Below are 15,859 nucleotides of genomic sequence, written 5' to 3'. Positions count from 1 at the left end.
GGATCCTTAAGGGCGGCCGTATCCGGAGACGGTAGTGCCACCTGTTTGGACAAGCGTGTGAGCGCTTTATCTACCCTAGGGGGAGTTTCCCAACGCGCCCTATCCTCTGGCGGGAAAGGGTACATTGCCAATAACTTCCTAGGAATTATTTGTTTTTTATCAGGAGAAACCCACGCTTCATCACACACTTCATTTAATTCCTCAGATGCAGGAAAAACTACATGTAGTTTTTTCTCACCAAACATAATACCCTTTTTAGTGGTACCTGTGGTATTATCAGAAATGTGTAAAACATTTTTCATTGCCTCAATCATGTAACGTGTGGCCCTACTGGAAGTTACATTTGTCTCCTCGTCGTCGACACTGGAGTCAGTATCCGTGTCGACGTCTGTATCTGCCATCTGAGGTAGCGGGCGTTTTAGAGCCCCTGATGGCCTTTGAGACGCCTGGACAGGCACAAGCTGAGAAGCCGGCTGTCCCATGTCATCAAACTTCTTATGTAAAGAGTTGACACTTTCACGTAATTCCTTCCATAAGCCCATCCACTCAGGTGTCGACCCCCTAGGGGGTGACATCTCCACTACAGGCAATTGCTCCGCCTCCACATCATTTTCCTCTTCATACATGTCGACACAGCCGTACCGACACACAGCACACACACCGGGAATGCTCTGATAGAGGACAGGACCCCACTAGCCCTTTGGGGAGACAGAGGGAGAGTATGCCAGCACACACCAGAGCGCTATATATACACAGGGATATCACTATATAGAGTGTTTTCCCTTATAGCTGCTGTTATCTGTAATACTGCGCCTAATTAGTGCCCCCCCTCTCTTTGTTACCCTTTTCTGTAGTGCAGGACTGCAGGGGAGAGTCAGGGAGACGTCCTTCCAGCGGAGCTGTGAGGGAAAATGGCGCCAGTGTGCTGAGAGAGATAGCTCCGCCCCCTTTTCGGCGGACTTTTCTCCCGCTTTTTTGTAAAATCTGGCAGGGGTTAATGTACATCCATATAGCCCTGGGGGCTATATGTGATGTATTTTTGCCAGCCAAGATGTTAATATTGCTGCTCAGGGCGCCCCCCCCAGCGCCCTGCACCCATCAGTGACCGCAGTGTGAGGTGTGCATGAGGAGCAATGGCGCACAGCTGCAGTGCTGTGCGCTACCTTGATGAAGACTGATGTCTTCTGCCGCCGATTTTCCGGACCTCTTCTTGCTTCTTGCTCTGTAAGGGGGCCGGCGGCGTGGCTCTGGGACCGGACTCCGAGGCTGGGCCTGTGTTCGATCCCTCTGGAGCTAATGGTGTCCAGTAGCCTAAGAAGCCCAAGCTGGCTGCAAGCAGGCAGGTTCGCTTCTTCTCCCCTTAGTCCCTCGATGCAGTGAGCCTGTTGCCAGCAGGTCTCACTGAAAATAAAAAACCTAAAACTAACTTTTTTCTAAGAAGCTCAGGAGAGGCCCCTAGATTGCACCCTGCTCGGTCGGGCACAAAAATCTAACTGAGGCTTGGAGGAGGGTCATAGGGGGAGGAGCCAGTGCACACCAGGTAGTCCTAAAGCTTTCTTTTTGTGCCCAGTCTCCTGCGGAGCCGCTATTCCCCATGGTCCTTACGGAGTTCCCAGCATCCACTAGGACGTCAGAGAAATAACCATTTTCTGTATAAAGACAAATTCTTTCTACAAACATCTGGCACAGCGATGGGGTCAAATTTGGCCCCATCGTATGCCAATTTATTTATGACAGAGTACGAGCAAACACATATATTATCCACATATGGTCAAAAGATTGGTTTTTACCGTAGGTTTATCGATGATATTTTTTTGTTATGGCATGGCACTGAACATGAATTTAACGACATGATGCTTGATGATTAACTTGACATGATGATTAACTTGAATGCTCTTGATAGCCCTATTCGCTTTACCCATACTATCACATCTACTGAGATTAATTTTCTTGATATTACTGTCATTCATACTGAGACAGGATTTATTTCCACTCTGTACCGTAAGCCTACGGATCGTAATTTATTGTTACAGGCTGGTAGTTTTCATTTGCCAGCCTTAAAGGACAGTCTCCCCGTGTCGCAATATTTGAGAGCTATGCGTATTAACTCTGACTCTGGTCGTAGGCATATTCAATGCTCTGAAGTAACTTCCCGCTTTTTACACCAGGGATATACACCCAAAGTTTTGTCTAGCTGCCTAGAAACTGCCTCTCAGATTTTTCAAGGCAAGCGCAAGACGACTAAGAAAAATTTGAACTGTATAATTTTTCCCACCCAATTTGACAATAATCCTACCATTAAGAAATCATTGAGAAAACATTGGTCCATTCTAGCCACAGACACCAACCTTCCATTCAGAGGGATGAATACCCCTATGGTTGCATACCGTTGTGGTGCCAATTTGAAACAACTTCTAATGCGCCCCACTATGTATCCTAAGACAAGTATGACTACCACTGATGTAATGCAATCTAAGCCTGGCAGCTACTCTTGTGGCAGCTGCACCACATGTAGGTCAATGATGACGGGCCCTGTCTTGTACCATCCACATACTGGCAAAGCAATTAAAATCAAATACCATCTCCATTGCAGGTTGGACCATGTGATTTATATGCTTAAATGTCCTTGTGGTCTCTGTTATGTTGGCCTCACCACAAGGCCATTCAGAGATAGAATGGCCAATCACAGGTCCTCAATACATACAGCATTAATGACAGGCAAAACCGATAAACCGGTAGCGAGGCATTTTATAGCAGCAAAACATCAAGTAGCCAGCTTGAAATGTAAGTTAATTGACTGGATCCCGCCCTGTCCAACTGGGGGGGATCGGGCTCTCCTGTTGAAAAGACGGGAAAGCTATTGGATACACCAGCTTGATATGGTGGCCCCTAGAGGGCTAAATGAATCGAACCCACTCAATGTCTTTCTCTAACTTAGAGTAGTACCCTATTGGTATGAGACTAGGTTTCCCCTGTCTATATTAGTATATTCAGATATGAGTTTCCTGAAGCCATGGGCTAATTATATTCAAATATATACTCGTATATATGTATTATTATTGTTTTGTTGACATTTTTGTTTTATTATTTGATGTTCTGTGTTTATATTTCTTTCTTTCTTCTTTTTTTTGGTGTAAGCTCTTTTTTTTTACATCGTGAGAAACCAGAGTAATAGCAGGTGATGCATTTGCAATTGTTGTACCTAGTTCTCTGGGATTAACCATCTCTGTCCCAACTTGTGACATGCAACTAGGAGAGCCTCTTCCCAGGCCTAAGCAATCTATTCTTAAGCCCACACCAAACATGGGCTTTGAAACTTATTTTATATAATCTGCAGAGCCTTTATTTTTACCATTAAGTGTGATTATGGAAGAGTGCCTGCATCAACTTTTATACTGTTTTCAGATTGATATTCCCTTAATATTGTTATTTAATGGTGCCTCCCACATCCTTCTTAGTGAGTTTTCGTCACCTATATATGCATTGGTGGCAGCGGTAGCCACTGTCTAGCAGATGGAGTGATCACATTCCCCCTTATTTGCGGAACTCCCATGACTTCCGACCGGGTGGAACGCAGCGCTTCCGGCGAGATGGAACGCATGGCGCTCCTCTCGGAGTGTGGAACGCAGCGTTTCCGGCCGGGTGGAACGCAGCGCTTCCGGCGAGTTGGAGCGCATGGCGCTCCTCTCGGCGGCTTCACCTGTTTACAGCGCTGTCGTGATTGAGTCAGACGGTGAGTCAGTGGCCCAATACAGCAACGGGCACTGAGTTAGTTTAGTTGGACGCTGGGTGTCAGTTTTAGTGGTAGGGACAGTGAGGGAACGTGTCCATTGACACACCTGCCACTTCCGGGCACTTCCGGCCCGGGCTCCTTAAATAGCTGTCATGCTGCCTGTATGAGCTATGCAACGCAGGGATGACCTGGATATCAGAACACATGTAAGTAACATAGTAGTGTCTATGCACCTTTGTTGCTTGTCTCTTGAACTATGAATTATTAGTTTTTATATTTGCTTTTGTAGCATCCCATGTATCCACGTGCCCCTGCAGCTGCATCCTAGCAGCAGTGTCTGTTTTAGCAGGTCCTAAGGTCGCCATGAGCTGGCGCAGATCCAAAAACCTTAAAGACAGACTTGTAAGCAGTCACTTTCAAAAATTCTCGACTAAAAGACCAATAGTCACCGGAACGTATCCCTGTGGCAAATGCAAAGCTTGCAAATATATTGATCCAACAAAGGAAATAGAAGATAAATTTGGAGAGATGATACAAATAAAAGACTAAATGAACTGCCAAACGGAAGGGGTTATTTATTGCTTGAAATGTAGCAGTAACCAAAAATACATTGGCATGACAACTCGTCCGCTTAAACAGCGAGTCCTGGAACATGTAGGATCTATACGTAATGCCATCATGGACAAAGCCAAGATGAAGCAATTAACTTCTGTCGCTCGCCATTTTCACACCCATCATGAAAATAGATGGGAGGAGCTTAAAATCTTTGGCTTGGAGAAAATCAAACTCGGAATACGAGGAGGTAACCTAACCGAGAACCTACTGAAAAGAGAGAGTGAATGGATCTTTAAGATAGGATCCCTATACCCAACAGGCATGAATGAAAACATAAACTATGGGGTATATTTAAATTAATGTCGTCATATTAACACCTTTAGTATCCATTTTTAGTCTCTCCTTTCAGATATGGCTAATCCACATAAAATATATGTTTATAATATTTTTCCATAACATCCCAGTCTTCAACCACAGTATATTATTCACGTTTTTATGACTCCTACCCAATTTCACACAGCACATTATCATCTTTCTCACCATGGGCTCTTCTCACATTCATTTTTTCTGCCCTCTATAAGTAACACATTATCATCACATATTAGTACCATCCTTTCCCCAACCATGCTCCTGATTCACTATCCCTTCCCTCACTTCCTTTCTCATTTTCCTTATTATCCCATTCCTATCATTCTCATCAACCAGCACAGAAAATCTAATATAACAAAAATCATTAACACCTAAATCACACCACTTATTCTCTAATTAACCTTTAATCTATTAATCATGTCACTGTCACAAATTAACCAATAACTGTTTATTTATTTAATCACTTGCACAATAATTAATATTTTTTTCATTATACTAAAAACGCCCAGGCATATCTATCTGTATTTCAAATTAACCACAAGCAAACTCAAGCCGTTGTTACTACTAATTGTGTCAAACCTGGGAGACTAATATAACTTAACAAGATTGGTGGATCAGCATGTCCATCTAAAAATGTATCCAATCAGCTATGAGCCCTGCTCTACATAAACTGGAACCTTTAGTGACCTCACTACGCCCTGTGACCAAGCTTATTTTGCGAAACGTACGTCAGGAAGGATTGGCGATCACGTGATGCGCACACGTGACCGCGCTAGCCGGAGCGCTTAGACTATCACCAGGCAACGGCCCCAAGCCATCGCTCTCCGAGAGCGAGACCACTGACACACGCCGCTGCAGCTTCCGGAGCATCTCCACGGCAACGGCCCCAAACCACCGCTCCCTGGGAACGCTATTACGGACACACGCCGCTGCAGTCTCCGGAGCTTCTACACGGCCAAAAGCGGAACGGACAGCTTATATACCAGCACTGGTATCGTATATACCCCACACTAATGTGAAACCCATCCACTCTTTAGTTTAAAATTTGCAAGGCTGCAAACTGACTAACTGAACATCCAATTGTTTCCTATCCTTTCCTGCAAACACTTTTCAAATAGAACTCTGAATATTAGAGACATCCTATATAAGTTCAGTCTCCACCTTCTATTCAAGGGTTAATTGTTTATTGCAGCATTACTCCCTGCAAGTTTATATAACCTGCTGTGATACATATATTTTCCCCCTTTCCTTCCTCCCCCCCACCCTTTCTCCCCTTTCCCTCCCTTCCCTTCCGTGACCCAGAGGGGTCCACCACAAAGAGCTGGTATCCGTCTGATATGTGTCCGTTTGTCTGCCATTTCGCCATAATCTCACGCTGTCTTCTACAGCATAAATTGAATTAGGCATTTAAATTAATTGGTACGGCCGTACTGGTGACCTGTTCTAAGCTCATATTTAAAATTAATCAATTAGTGATGATATGTGGCGTTTATGAATTTTCCCACATATATTATTCCTAATCCATTCCCAACATATAGTAGCCTCTTGGCATATATTTGGAGTGATCAAAGAGAGGAGTCCAATAATTGCGGTCACACTTCACTGGAGATGCCCAATCTCTTCTGAACTTGGAAGCTAAGCAGTGAAAGGCCGGGTCAGTCTGAGGAAGGGAGACCTCCTTTGAATACCCTGGTACTGCAATAAATTGGCTATTGGACACATTGGCACTCAACTTTATGTCATAAAATATTGGAATTCGCATGACCTATGATTTTATTCTCTGCATCTATAAAAATCCGTAATGGATATTAGCAGAATGAATGATGGTCATACATTTCATAAGATATATTATGCAGAATTATGGTGACACAAGCATCACAGAATTTTACTCCTGGCAATTTGTAAATCGTGAATTTGGAGATCACGAATAATTTAATTGATTAATATTTTTGCTAAGCTACTGTTTTCACATACAGTCACTCCCAGAATCTGACTTTCGCTTATTAAATTGTTTTTGTTAATAATTCACCAATTATACTTATAACCTCTGAATTATCACCCTGTGAAAATTGCTGTAAAGGGTGATGGGTATCTACACTTGTGTTGGCACTATTCTAAAATTTTGTCCTATTCATCTTTTGAGATGATCTATTTACTAAGATTGTGATCAGGCCTGGGAGGCGGAGTCTCTTAATATGTGTTTTTGTTTTTATTAAAGACGTTCTAGCAATACTTTCTAATTCGATGTTGGTTTGACTAAGTACTAATGCCGGTCTTGAGAAAGGTTCATTATTGAACCGAAACGTCGACCCCAAGGCTCTTTTGATGACCAATAAACATTGTTTAAACTGTTCCATATATCTGCGTGAGTGCACTCTCCACAGAGTGGAAATTTGGCTATATATATATACACAGATACAATATTTTGTTGACGTCAGTACTTGTGCAGTGATTAATGCGAACAATCACTTCTGTCTGCATTGTGTATAATCAGGGCTGGCCCTATAAATACACAAACTACGTGGTTGAGTGAAGCGCCGCACTTAGAGGGTGCTCCAGCCACGAACCGCGATAGAGAGACGGCAACTTCTCACTGAGTCACTGTCACTGACTTCTATTACATAGTACTGCTGCATGCTGCAGATGCTCGCCTGCCGCCCCCTCCCCTCACTGTGTAGTGCTGCATCATGCACATGTAATGATCAATGGAGCATCATGAGATCATGCCACTCATTACAATATGCGCAAACTGGGCTGGGGCAGGACACCCACCACTGCTGCATGGAGCCTGGAGCAGACTCAATGGGAGAGACATGATGATTAAGCACGTGGCCCACCTTCCCGCTGCCGCGCCCAAGAAAGAAGAGGGAAGTTCTTCTTATTTAGGTACTGTGATGTTAGTGTATTAGAATGCTTAATATTTGTAGACACTCCCTTAGTAATATGTGTAAGCCTGAATCTTCAGTGATGGTCCCTGGGACCAGGGGGATGCTGGGAAGTGGGTGTTCCAGTGTGCAGTGTGTCTAGAGCTGGTGAGGGAATAAAACAGCACATGAGTGAACTCACATGTCTCTGTGTCCTTATGACTGGATTTATAAACATATGAACAAAACATGGTGTCAGAAGAAGTTTAACTTGGACTGCTAGTGCTCTCAGAGTGTGAAAGAATCTTGCAGAAGTATGTAAGGCTGTGATACTCAGTATCTGCAAAGCCTGCCGTGTGCTCCTCTCTTCAAACAGTGAGTAACCATGGATAAACTAGCTCCTCACATGTGATCAGAAGTCTGGAGATGGATTTGATCAGTATGTTACAGAGCTGCAATCACTCAGTAAAACCTGTGAGTTTGGTGATTTAAAGGATTCACTGATTAGAGATCGTATTGTCTGTGAAATGCCTGATAATGGACTCAGAGAGAGACTGCTGGGAGAGCAAGACCTAACACTAGACAAGGCAGTGACTATGTGTAGATCTGCAGAAATAACTAGATTTCAAGCCAAAACGTTACACAAGGAAGTTGATGCTGCTGTCCATGTAGTGCAGAAAACAGAGCCAAGCAAACCTCCCTTCTCAAGAATGAAGCAGTCTAAGCCACAGTCTAATAAGGAAATGTGTAGTAGATGTGGAAATGCTCACAATCCTAAAATGTGCCCTGCTTATGGTAAAACCTGCATGAAATGTGGTAGACTTAATCATTTTACCAAATGCTGTAAAATGAAAAGGGAAACAAGCAATGTGCATGCTGTTAAACAAACAGAGGAATTATTTGTGGATTGCATTGAACTTTGCAGTGCAGATAAGAAAGAATTGATTGTCCCTTTAACTGTGAACAAGATTGTCATTCCCTTTAAGCTTGATACTGGCGCACAGGTGAATTTAATATCGTTTCAAGACTATAAGACTTTTAGAGTAAAACCTAAAATTCATCCAGCCAAAGTGAAAGTTACAGGGTACACTGGGGAGGAAATTCCTGTGAAAGGTACATGCCTAGTGACACTGAAATATAAGGGACAACAGTTTAAAACATCTCTACTGATTGTGGATAAAAATGTGCAACCGATTCTAGGATTCAGTTCCTGTGAGAAACTAAGCTTGCTAAAGAAATTTTTTATGGTGACATCACAAGTAGAAGATGACTGCAAATCGATGTTTACAGAATGCAGAGACTTGTTTGAAGGTCTAGGTTGTTTGCCTGGAGAGCATAAAATAAATATAGACACGCAAGTTTCTTCAGTGATACACCCCTGTAGAAAAGTGCCGTTTGCGCTGAGAGAAAAACTGAAACAAGAGTTAAATCGCATGGAAGCCTTGGGTGTGATACAGAAAGTTGATGAGCCTACTGAATGGGTAAGCTCCTTAGTAATTGTTGAAAAGAAAAATGAACAACTCAGAATATGTCTAGACCCCAGAGATTTAAACAAAGCTATTAAACGAGAACATTTCAAACTACCAACCAGAGATGAAATCATGTCGCAATTTGCGGGAGCAAAATGGTTCAGTAAATTGGACGCATCTTCAGGATTCTGGCAAATGAAGCTAGATGAGGCCAGCTCAAAGCTTTGTACATTTAATACACCAGAAGGTCGATACAGATTTCTTCGACTACCATATGGAATATTGTCTGCTCCAGAAGTATATCACAAACAGATACACATGATTTTTGAACATATTCCAGGTGTTGAAACAATGATGGATGACATTATTGTCTGGGGATCTACAAAGGAAGAACATGATTCTAGATTGAGACAATGGAATTTGTCAAGAAAGTGAATCTAAAGCTAAACAAGGACAAATGTGAATTTAGCGTGAATACACTTACGTTTATGGGCGACGTGGTCTCGAATCAAGGTGTAAAACCAGACCCAAGGAAAATCTCAGCCATAGTGAACATGGAACGTCCTAACTACAAAGACGACGTCAGAAGATTCCTAGGAATGATTACTTACTTAGGAAAGTTTATTTCTCAACTCTCTGAATGAATAGCCTCTCTTAGATAGTTGTTGGACAAAGATAACGAGTGGATGTGGTCACATGAACAAGAAGAAAGTTGGCAAAACTTGAAACAGATCATTACAGAGCAACCAGTGCTAAAATTCTTTGATCCTGCAAAAAGAATAAGAATTTCAGCAGATGCTTCGCAAATTGGCTTAGGCTCAGTGCTGTTACAAGAACATGAGGATACATGGCAACCAGGAATCTATACAGCAAGAGCACTGACAAGTGCTGAAACAAGGTATGCTCAGATAGAAAAAAAACTTCTAGCGATCACATATGCATGTGAGCGATTTCATCAGTTTGTGTATGCTCAAACATTTACAGTGGAAACTGACCACAAGCCATTGGTAGCTATCATGACTAAATCATTACATGACTGTCCCATGAGAATTCAACGAATGCTTATCAGACTACAGAAATATGATGTACACTTGCTGTACTGTCCCGGCAAATACATGTACATTGCTGATACACTTTTTCGTGCTGTGGACAAAAGTGAAGGTTCCAAAAGTCTGATGGATGAAGAGATAGAATCCTATGTTAATTTGATTGTAGCTTCTCTACCAGTGTCTCTTGCAAGACAAGAACAGATTAGGAAAGAAACTGAGACAGATGACACAATGAAAGTGTTGAAAGATATCATTCTGAAAGGTTGGCCAGCAGAAAAACATGCGTGCCCGCTGTCTATCCATGATTATTGGATGTACCGCAGTGACCTTACAGTTGTCGATGGTATTATTTACAAAGGCAATAGGTTTGTGATACCTGCACGACTAAGAAAAACTATGCTGTGCAAGATACATGAAGGCCACTTAGGAGAAGAAAAATGTAAGCGGAGAGCACGTGAAGTTATGTATTGGCCAAGAATGAACCAAGACATAGCACAGACTACAGCTACATGTGAATTATGTCTTACGTATAGACTGAAACAACAAGTCGAGCCACTGAGTCCTCACGCAGTTCCAGAGAGACCGTACCAGAAAGTTGGCGCAGATTTGTTTGATTGTAATGGGAAAACGTACATTGTTGTGACTGATTATTACTCTAACTACCCTGAGGTGAAGACACTACATGCAACTACTAGTAAAGCCGTAATCAATTGCATGAACTCAATCTTTGCAAGTCATGGTGTTCCTATGGAAGTGTTCACTGACAATGGTCCTCAGTTTTCCAGTACTGAATTTAGACAATTTGCTGATGAGTGGAAATTTGTACATACTACGCCAAGTCCCCACAATCCACGCTCAAATAGGTTGGTGGAAAGTTAAGTAAAAACTGTAAAGAGTCTCATGAAAAAAGCTCAAGAAGGTAAAGAAGATTTCTACAAAAGTCTTTTAATCTACCGCAGTACACCTTTACAGAATGGACTTTCTCCTGCACAAATGCTGATGGGAAGGAGGATTAGAGCAAATCTCCCGATACATGATGAACTGCTTAATACACATAACTCAGCGTTGGTCAGACTGAGTAAGGAACGTCAACAGGCAAAACAGAAACTGTTCCATGACAGGCGAGCAAAAAGCTTATCTGATCTAAAATCGGGTGACCAAGTCCGTCTCAGAGATCACGAGAAAGGTATTTAGGTGCAGAAAGGTATTGTGCAAGCACAAGTAGCACCAAGATCTTATACTATACGTACAGAGCGTGGAACGGAAGTATGAAGAAATCGGGTGGCTTTAAGATCTCAACCTAACCATAATGAAGACAACATGATTGAAGAATACCTTTCATCTGACATGTATGATGATCCTCATAATGGTGAACAAACCACGATTCTAGAAAGGTCCAACATGGTCGATGAAACACAGACTGTGTATGAAAGACCCAAAAGGGTCTTCTTAATGCTTAATATTTGTAGACACTCCCTTAGTAATATGTGTAAGCCTGAATCTTCAGTGATGGTCCCTGGGACCAGGGAGATGCTGGGAAGTGGGTGGTCCAGTGTGCAGTGTGTTTAGAGCTGGCGAGGGAATAAAACAGCACAGCAGTGAACTTACATGTCTCTGTGTCCTTATGACTGGATTTACAAACATATGAATAAAACGGGTACTGCATCTCTAGGCCAGCCTCCATACAGCAGGACACGGCTGCTTACATGATAATGTCCCAGACCAGTCTCATATTGTATTAACATTAACACCAGGGTCGGCCAATAACGGACGTTACACTGCAGCGTAGGGCGCCAAGCTCTAGGGGACTATTCATGAAGCAGTGAAAAGAGTGAAGAGAGACTGTGGAGCAGTTGCCCATGGTAACCAATCAGCTGCTCCGCATAATTGTATAGTCTGCAAATTATAAATGTTATTTTAGTGCTGATTGGTTGCCATGGGCAACTCCTCCACTGGCTCGATTCTCCACACTTTTCACTGCTTCATGAATTGACCCCTCAGGGCTGTCTCCTGAGGCCGCTCTGCAGAGTGAGAATTCACCGACTTGTGTGTCTCACCTGCAGCTTCTGTTGCTGACCAGCACCGCAGAGTTATCCTCTCACACCTCTGTCTATCTCTCTCTCTCTTTCTCTCTCATCCTCACCTCTTTCTGTCTCATCCTCACCTCTCTCTTTCTCTATCTCGTTCTCTCTCATCCTCACCTCTCTCTCTCATGCTCTCTCGACCTCACCACTCACTCTCTCTTGTCCTCACCTCTCCCTCTTACTCTTGTTCTCAACTCTTTCGTCTTCGCCTCTCTCTCTCTCTCTCTTGTCCTCGCCTCTCTCTTTCTCTCTTGTCTTCTCTCACCCTCACCTCTGTCTTTCTCTTATCCTCACCTCTCTCTTTCTGTCTCTCTCTCTCTCTCTCTTGTCCTCACCTCTCTCAATCATCCTTACCTCTCTCTCTCTTGTCCTTTCACCCTCACCTTTCTCTCTTTCTCTCATCCTCACCTCTCTCTTGTCCTCTCTAACCCTCACCTCTGACTCTCTCTCATCCTCACTTCTCTCTCATCCTCATCTCTCTCTCTCTCTCTCTCTCTCTCTCTCTCTCGTCCCCACCTCTCTTTCTCTCGTCCTCTCTCATAATCACCTCTCTCTCATCCTCACCTCTTTCTCTCTTGTTCTTTCTCACCCTCACCTCTCTCTCTCTCTCTCTCTCTCTCTCACTCTCTCTCTCTCTCATCCTCACCTCTTTCTCTCGTCCTCTCTCTCATCCTCACCTTTCTGTCTCTTGTCCTCTCTCATCCTCAACTCTCCCTCTTTCTCTTGTCCTCACCTCTCTCTCTCACTTGTCCTCACATCTTTCTCTCTGGTCCTCTCTAACCCTCACCTCCTGTGTCTTTCTCTCATGCTCACCTCTCTTTCTCTCTCTTGTCCTCTCTAACCCTTACCTCTGACTCTTTCTCTCATCCGCACCTCTCTCTCTCATCCTCATCTCTCTCATCCTCACCTCTCTCTCATCCTCATGTCTCTCTCTCTCTCTCTCTCATCCCCACCTCTTTCTCTCCCTTGTCCTCTCTCATAATCACCTCTCTCATCCTCACCTCTTTCTCTCGTCCTCTCTCACCCTCACCTCTCTCTCTCTCTCATCCTCACCTCTCTTTCTCTCACCTCTTTCTCTCTCTCTCTTGTCCTCTCTTGCCCTCACCTCTCTCTCTCACTCGTCCTCACCTCTTTCTCTCTTGTCCTCGCTAACCCTCACCTCTCTCTCTCTCATCCTCTTTCACCCTCACCTCGCTCTCTTGTCCTCTCTCTCGTCCTCATCCTCACCTCTCTTTCGTCATCATCTTTCTCTGTCATCCTCACCCCCCTCTCTCTCTCTCTCATCCTCACCTCTCTCTTGTCCTCTCTAACCCTCATCTCTCTCTCATCCCCATGTCTCTTTCTCTCTCTTGTCCTCTCTCATCCTCATCTTTCTCTCTCATCCTCACCTCTCACTCGTTCTCACTTCTCTCTCTCGAAACCTGTAACCGTCACCTCTGTTTCTTTCTCTCGTGCACACTCCCTCTCTCTCGTCTTCATCTCTCTCTCTCTCTCTCTCTCTCTCTCTCTCTCTTGTCCTCACTCTCTTTCTCTCTCGTCCTCTCTAACCCTCACCTCTGTCACTTTCTTTTCTGCTCACCTCTCTCTCATCCTCACCTCTCTTTCTCTCTCTCTCGTTCTCTCATTCTCACCCCTCTCTCTTTCTCGCTCTCTCGTCCTCTGTCACCCATTGTCCCAGTCTCCACCAATGGCTGATAGTCTTCACCTCTCTCTCTTGACCTCATCTCTCTCTCATCTTCCCCTCTCTCTCTTGTCCTCACCTCTCTCGCTCTCTCTTTCTTTCTCATCCTCACCTCTCTATCGTCCTCACCTCTGTGTGTGTTTCTCTCTCTCTCTCATCCTCACCTCTTTCTCTCTTGCCCTCTTTCACCCTCACCTCTCTCTCTCTCTCTCTCTCACCCTCTTGCCTCTCTCTCTCTCTCATCCTCTCTCTCATCCTCACCTCTCGTTCTCTCTCGTCTTCACCTCTCTCTCTCTTGTCCCCACCTCTCTCTCTCATCCTCACCTCTCTCCTCTCTTGTCCTCTCTCACCCTCACCTCTGTCACTTCCTCTCTCTCTCTCTTGTCATCACCTCTTTTTCTCTTGTCCTCATCTCTTTCTCACATCCTCACATCTCTCTCTCATATCCTTACCTCTCTCTCGTCCTCTCTCATCCTCACCTCTCTCTCTCATCCTCACCTCTTCCTCTCTTGTCCTCTCTAACCCTCACCTCTCACTTTCTCTCCTGCTCACCTCTCTCTCTCATCCTCACCTCTCTTTCTCTCTCTTGTCCTCTGTCACCCATTGTTTTGGGGGTGGGGATTCTTAGTGTAGGCCGCTAGTGGGCCTTCCACTAAAATAGATGCTTATTGTGTGGCGCACTCTTTTTTGAAATGATTATCATATATTAAAAATTAATTAATCTTTATTTCTATATATTAAAAATATCACAAATAACAGGCATACTAACCAATCTGATTGCCCGAAAGTACAGAAAGAAAAATCTATGCTAAATTGCAGTATAAATACACAATGCACAATATTATATAATGCATTTAAACTTATATCTGTGTAGATCTAAGGGAAAGGATGATTATTCAATTGAAGTTATTCAAGCAAAAGTGAGATATTATTAATCTTAATCAGTGCCCATTAGGCTGTTGTTAGGCTCATATGAAACACATAGTTGATATGATAATCCCTGTGTGGTAGTAAATTCTATACTCTTAAGTAAGGGGAAATCTTTACACACCCGTGTTTCTACTTAATTGGTCCGCGAGTGATTCCCAGAGGTATTGCTACCAGGAAAATGGGGGAAGGGAGGAGAGATAAGAGAGACACCAGAAACTGATATGCTGGTTATTGTAACATATATGCACCCTTTGCATCAATCCACTTGTTCAGGACTGTAGCAACAGTGTTAATGTAAATTGATACAGATTCCTCATCCACAAATTGGCAGCAGCTAGTCAGACAGCCAGTGCCAGAGAACAGATAATTGTTACACTGTCTCAGGTACTGTTTATGTGTCAGGAATAAAAAACACCTTGATTGGGGCCGATCTGGCCAGGCTGGGGCTCCTTTTTCTGTTGCTATGGTGCAAATGCTATCATAGCATAGATACCGCAAATATCAGATATAATATGCTAGTAACAGTTGAATTATTGTAGTTAGAAGATTTACCCGTTAATTTGCTCTAATGAGAAGATGCATTTAGGTATAAAGATATAAATTTTGATCTAATTAACAGATTGGGGTTATATACATAAATGAAGGTAAATGCATCCGTGTTGTAATACTTTATAACCAAGGTGCAGGTAAGAGTATAAGAGAGACCAAGGTACAGGTAGGAGTATAAGAGAAAGAGCCCCGGGTAAATCTTCTAACTACAATAATTCAACTGTTACTAGCATATTATATCTGATATTTGCGGTATCTATGCTATGATAGCATTTGCACCATAGCAACAGAAAAAGGAGCCCCAGCCTGGCCAGATCGGCCCCAATCAAGGTGTTTTTTATTCCTGACACATAAACAGTACCTGAGACAGTGTAACAATTATCTGTTCTCTGGCACTGGCTGTCTGACTAGCTGCTGCCAATTTGTGGATGAGGAATCTGTATCAATTTACATTAACACTGTTGCTACAGTCCTGAACAAGTGGATTGATGCAAAGGGTGCATATATGTTTCAATAACCAGCATATCAGTTTCTGGTGTCTCTCTTATCTCTCCTCCCTTCCCCCATTTTCCGGGT

The 15,859-nt window shown here is 43.3% G+C and overlaps 1 protein-coding gene and 1 pseudogene across 1 annotated transcript in view; both read left to right on the top strand.

The window, feature by feature from the left end:
• Positions 1-15,859, top strand: part of LOC134910167 (sulfotransferase 6B1-like) — a 144,207-nt gene that overhangs the window by 16,356 nt on the left and 111,992 nt on the right. The window lies entirely within an intron of this gene.
• On the top strand, positions 6,242-6,361 carry LOC134912629 (5S ribosomal RNA; annotated as a pseudogene).

The sequence above is a fragment of the Pseudophryne corroboree genome, chromosome 4 (genome assembly GCF_028390025.1).
Source record: "Pseudophryne corroboree isolate aPseCor3 chromosome 4, aPseCor3.hap2, whole genome shotgun sequence".
In the NCBI taxonomy this organism is placed as follows: Eukaryota; Metazoa; Chordata; class Amphibia; order Anura; family Myobatrachidae; genus Pseudophryne; species Pseudophryne corroboree.
This window is presented reverse-complemented; position numbering and strand designations above follow the sequence as displayed.